Source organism: Cebus imitator, unplaced genomic scaffold (genome assembly GCF_001604975.1).
Source record: "Cebus imitator isolate Cc_AM_T3 unplaced genomic scaffold, Cebus_imitator-1.0 Scaffold227, whole genome shotgun sequence".
NCBI lineage: Eukaryota > Metazoa > Chordata > Mammalia > Primates > Cebidae > Cebus > Cebus imitator.
Window position 1 is genome coordinate 3,488,747 of NW_016107542.1, and position 6,672 is coordinate 3,495,418.

Genomic DNA, 6,672 nt, shown 5'->3' on the forward strand with positions numbered 1-6,672 from the left:
AGGATGTAGGCACCTCACATGGGATCCCCAGCTCCCTCCCTTTTCAGCCTCAGCAACTGCATCCTTTTTCTATTCACATTCAGTGTTTTCTTTCTGAAGATCTGTTCCAACATTTTTGGCGTAGTCTCTGTGCAAATGACTTTTTCCAGCTATATCTAGTTGGCCATTTTGCTCACCCCGGACCCACCATGATCTCAGAAGCATTTCTATACAACAATAACAATCAAGCTGGAAACCAAATCAAGGAGGCAATCCCATTTGCAATAGCTACAAAAAAAAAAAAAATACCTAAGAAAACAGTTAACCAAGGATGTGAAAGATCTCTAAGAAAATCCACAATGTAGTGATGAAAGGAATTATAGATGACACAAACAAATGGAAAAACGTCCAACGCTCATGGACTGAAAGAATCAATATCTTTGAAATGACCATATTCCCAAATCAATCTACAGATTAAACGCAATTTCTATCAAAATTGCAATGTCATTTTCCACAGAATTAGAAAAAAAATCTCCTAAAATTCACAAGGAACCAAAAAGAGCCCATAGCCAAAGCAATCTTGAGCAAAAAATAAAATGAAAATTTAAAAGCAGGAGTTATCACATTATGTGACTTCAAATTACATTACAAAGATATAACCAAAGCAACCTGCTTTCATATAAAAACAGACACACAGATCAGTAGAACAGAATAGAGAACCCTGAAATAAAGCCCCACACCTACAGCCAACTGATCTCTAACAAGGATGACAAAAACATACACTGGAGGCCGGGCGCGGTGGCTCAAGCCTGTAATCCCAGCACTTTGGGAGGCAGAGTCGGGTGGATCACGAGGTCAAGAGATCGAGACCATCCTGGTCAACATGGTGAAACCCCGTCTCTACTAAAAATACAAAAAAAAATTAGCTGGGCATGGTGGCGTGTACCTGTAATACCAGCTACTCAGGAGGCTGAGGCAGGAGAATTGCCTGAACCCAGGAGGCGGAGGTTGCAGTGAGCCGAGATCGCGCCATTGCACTCAAGCCTAGAAAAAAGAAGTGAAACCCCGTCAAAAAAAAAAAAAAAAAACAAAACATACACTGGAGAAAGAATAATCTAGTTTATAAATGGTGCTTGGAAAAATGGATAGACCTATGGAGATGAATCCATCTGAACCCATCTCTCTGACCATATATAAAAATTAACTCAAGATAGATTAAAGATTTAAATGTGAGAACTGAAACTATAAAAATTCTAGAAGAAAATCTCAGAAAAACTTTTCTGGATATAGGCTTAATCAAATAATTCATGACTAAGTCCTTGAAAGCAAAAGCAACAGAAACAACAAAATACAAATGAGACATAGTTAAACTAGAAAGCCTCTGCACGGCAAAAGAAATAATCAACAGAGTAAACACACAACCTACAGAACGGTAAAAGTATTTCCAAGCTATGCAACTGATAAAAGACGAATATCCAGAATCTACAAAGAACTCAAACAATTCAACAAGGATAAAACAAATAATCCCATTAAACATTTTTAATGGTCAATAAGCATATGAAATCATGTTCAACATCACTGATCTTCAGAGAAAAACAAATTAAAATAACATGTCATCTTACGCTAGTCAGAATGGCCATTATTAAAATGTCAGTAAATAACAGCTGTTGGCAAGGATGTGGAGAAAAGAGAACACTTATTCACCCATTACTTGGGAATGTAAGTTAGTACGACCTCTATGGAAAATAGTATGGAGATTTCTCAGAAAACTAAAAATAGAACTGTCATTCAATCCAGCAATCTCACTAGTGCATGTCTACCCAAAGGAAATCACTATAGCAAAAAGTTACCTGCACCTGCATGTTTACAGTAGCACTCTTCGCATGAGCAAAGATATGAAATCAACCTAAGTATTCATCAATGGATGACTGGATTTAAAAAAAGGAGCTATACATCCACACACATCATGGAATACTACTCAGCCATAAAAAGAATAAAATCATGTATTTTACACCAACATGGGTGGAACTGGTGGCTATTGTATAAATAATTTAGAAACAGAAAGTTATATGCTATATGTTCTCACCTAAAAGTGGGACCTAAATAATGTACACACACATGCTTGCAAAGTGTGGAATGACAGACAATGGAAATGTGGAAGTGTGAGAGCGTGGGAGGGAAGGTGGATAAGAAATTAACCAATGGTACAATGTATACTATTCAGGTTCTGGTTACACCAAAGGCCCAGACTTAAGCACTATGCAATATATCCAGGTAACAAAACTACATTTGTACTCCCTAAGTCAATATTAACAATTATACAGATTCAACATTGAAACAAAAAATGATTGTGTAAGTAGAAAAGCATGAAAAAGACATTTCAAGATAAATTTGATTATTAGTAGAATAGAGATTTTCCTTTGGAAGAATGAAAAATAAGAAAATAATGGATGCAATGGCAATAACCTTATTGAAAGTGTATAAATAAAGATAATTAAAGAATAAGCAAAGTAATAAAAACGTTTTTGTGGTTTATAACGTATGCGGTGATAAAATGTATGGCACAAACACCAGAAAAAATGAACAGGGGGTGGGAGAGGGAAGGAAATTGAAGTATACAGCTGTAAGGGTCTTAAATTGCATGTGAAGAGATATGTTACTATTTGAAGTTAGTCCATGATATAGAGATGTATATTGTAAACCCTAAAGCAATCACCAGAAACTAAAGTTTAAAGTTAAGGTAAATAACCAATAGAAGAAATACCATGAAATTATCTTAAAAATCTGAACCAACAGAAAGCAAAATAGGACAAAAAGAAATCAATCAGATGGGACACATAAAAATAGCTAGACTGTATAGTTAAACCCAAACCATACTGATAATTACATTAATAAAATATTTAAACACTTCAAATGAAAATAATATACTGTGAACTTGATGAAAAATCAAGAACCAATGGCATGTTGTTTACAAGAAACTAATTTTAAACATGCAGATACAGACAGAAATAAAAGAATGGAAAATGATATATGATGGAAACACTAATCACAAGAAAGCTGGAATATTAGTTATAAAGAGATATAATGATCCAAGAATCAATTTACCAAAAAAAAAGATATGCACCTAGGCAAATAATTTTGAAATACATTATGAATGAATACATGAATAAAATATAAATGACCTGAGAAGGCATACAGGCAAATCCACTTTTACAGAGATTTCAACACTTTTGTCTTACTGAGAGACCACGAAGAAAGCAAAATCAGTAAAGACACAGAACAGTGAATAACACTATCAACCAATTTGACCTGACGTCTATGGAACATGCCATCAAAAAATAGCAGAATATACATTTGTTTCATGCACACATGGAATAATTACCACAGTGGAACATATGCTGGACCATAAAACAATTCTCAAGAAATTTTAAAATATTAATATTCTCTGTCAACATGCTAAATTAAAAATTAATATAAGAAAAGTATCTAGTAAATACCAAAACATTAGAAATTTTGAAACAAACCTATATAACCCATAGGTCAAGAAAAATCACAAGAAAAAATGGAAAATATTCTGTAATAAATGAAAACAACAATAAACTTAAAGCTACAAGTACAGTGAAATTTATAGCTTTAGATGCTTCTATTTAAAAAGAAGGATCTAAAACCAAAAACTTAAGAAACTAGAAAACAGTCTTAATAAGACTATTAAGTAGGTAATTGGGAGGAAAGAAAAAAGCTAGAAGCATAAATCAACAAAAGAGAAAAAGAAAATGGAAAATATCAGCAAAGGCAAAAAATGATGATTTGAAAATACCGAAATATTTGTAAACCTCAGCTAGAATAATCAAGAGAAAAAAAGAAAAACCACACATTACCAAAATCAGTAATAAAAAAGGATTAGCATTTATACATAGCATTTAGAGCCTATAGATATTTAAAAGACAGTAAGGGAATATGATGAAAAACCTTATGACAATAAATATGACTAAGAACTTTTATGCAATTGACAAATTTCTTAAAACAAAAAAAATCTAAATAGAACTATAGCTTTTTAAAAATTGAACTTGAAATTAAAAACTGCAAGCCAAAATAACCTTTTTGATGAATTCTACCAAACCATTAAGGAAGAAATCATATAATCCTAAACAGATTCATTATGAAAATAAAGGAGGTAACATTTCATAGCTCACTTTAGGAGGCCCCCATTACTCTGGTATCAGAACCAGATAAAGACATAAAACTATAAATGAACATCTCTATGGATATTGATGCAAAACCCCTTTCCTATTACCAAACATAGACAATTTTTCCAATGAACAGAATAAAGGAAAAAGCCCATAAAAGGATTTCCATATATGCAGAAAAAGCAGTGGACAACATTTAGTATCTACTCATGATTAAAAAAAAAAAAAAAATTCTCTGCAAACAGGATATAAAAGGAAACCTTTTCAGCCCGATAAACTGTATCTACAAAAACCCTAAAACTTTCTCTAGTTAATGTTGCACTTGAGGTCCTAGGCAATGCAATGAGTCAATAAAAAGAAATAAAAGACATTATACTGGAAAAGAAAAAAGTCTCTATCCAGAGATAATAGGACTGTTTATAAAGATCCCAAGCAATCTAATGAAATATTAACAAATTACAAGAACAAGTGAATGTATAACGTTGCAGGATACAAACACATACTAGCAACAATGAGAACACTAAATTTTTTAAAATACCATTTGCAATAGTATTAAAAATAAAACACTTAAAAGGGAGGAGAGTCGCTTGAACCTAAGAGGCAGGGGTTGCAGTGAGCTGAGATCGCACCACTGCACTCCAGCCTGGGCGACAGAACAAGACTGTCTCAAAATAAATAAATAAAATATAAAATAACATACTTAGAGGTACATTTAACAACACACGTATTACAACTGTACACGAAAAGTACAAAATATTGCTGAAATTAAAGATGACCTGCAAAAATGGAAAAATATGTAATACCATGTTCATGGATCTGAGGCTTAATTTTTCTTAAATTGACCTGTAGATTCAATACCATCCCTATCAAAATCCCAAAAAATGTAAAAAAATAACAAACTGTTTTGGCCAGGCGCGGTGGCTCATGCCTGTAATCCCAGCACTTTGGGAGGCTGAGGCAGGTGGATCACAAGGCCAACATGGTGAAACCCCTTCTCTACCAGAAATACAAAAAAATTAGCTGGGTGTGGCGATGCACGCCTGTAGTCCCAGCTACTCAGAAGGCTGACGCAGGAGAATTGCTTGAACCCAGGAGGCGGAGATTGCAGTGAGTCAGGATTGCGTCACTGCACTCCAGCCTGGGCAACAGTGTGAGACTCTGTCAAAACAACAACAACAACAACAACAACAACAACAAACTGTTTCTAAAATGTATGTAAACATACAAGGTAACAAGAATAGCCAACAAAGATTTTGAAAAGAAGAAAAGGGTTGGAAAACTTACACTATTTAATTTCAAGATGTGATATAAATCTATAGTAATCAAGAAAGTGTGTTATTGGCATAAGGACAAACGTATATATTAATGGAAAAAAGACAATGTCAGAAATAAACCCACTTATATATATAGTCAACAGATTTTGTAAGACAGCCTTTACAATAAATTTGCTAGAACTACTGGTTAGGAATTTGGAGGGAAAAAAAGACCCTGACTTTCATTTTATCATAAAGAAAATGAACTCAAACGTATCACAGACCTAATATAAAGCTAAAATTACAAAACTTCCAGAAGAAAACGTGGGAGAAAATCTTGAGAAATTTGGAAAAAGCTAAAATTTAAAGAGAAACACCTAAGTTCCTTCAAATAATTGGGAAGACTTCCCAAGAAGAACTGATACAAATAAACCCTGACTGCAAAGACTGTAACAAATACCTAACTCTTCAATGCTCAGATACTAATGAACATCCACAAGCATTAAGACTACCCAGGAACACATGACCTCACCAAACGAACTAAATAAGGCACCAAGGGGCAATCCCAGAGGGACAGAGGTATGTGACCTTTCAAATAGAGAATTCAAAGAGCTGTTTTGAAGAAATTCAAATAAATTCGAGATAAAACAGAGAAGAATTCAGAATCCTAACAGATAAATTTAACAAAGAAACTGAACTAAAACAAATAAAGCAGAAATTCTGGAGTAGAAAGATGCAGTTGACACACTGAAGGTTGCACCAGTCTCTTAAAAGCAGACTTGATCAGGCAGAAGAATTTGTGAGATTGAATACAGGCTATTTGAAAACACAGCGTCAGAGAAGACAAAATAAAAATGAATAAAAAAATAAAGCATGCCTATAGGATCTAGAAAATAGCCTGAAAAGGGCAAATCTAAAAGTTAATTGGCCTTAAAGAGGAGAGGGGTGGGTCAAACATTTTTCAAAAAGATAACAGAAAACTTCCCAAATTTATAGAAAGATACCAGTATTCAAATACAAGAAGGTTACAGAACATAAGTAGATTTAAGCCAAGGACTTAAATCTTTGGTGTTTTACTACCTCAAGGTATTTAATAATCAAACTCCCGAAAGTAAGGATAAAGGATCCCAAAAGCAAGAGAAAAGAAACAAGACATTAATGCAATGGAACTTCAACATGTCTGGTAACAGACTTTTCAGTGAAAATCTTATAGGTCAGGAGAGACTGGCATGGCATTTTTTTTTTTTTTTTTT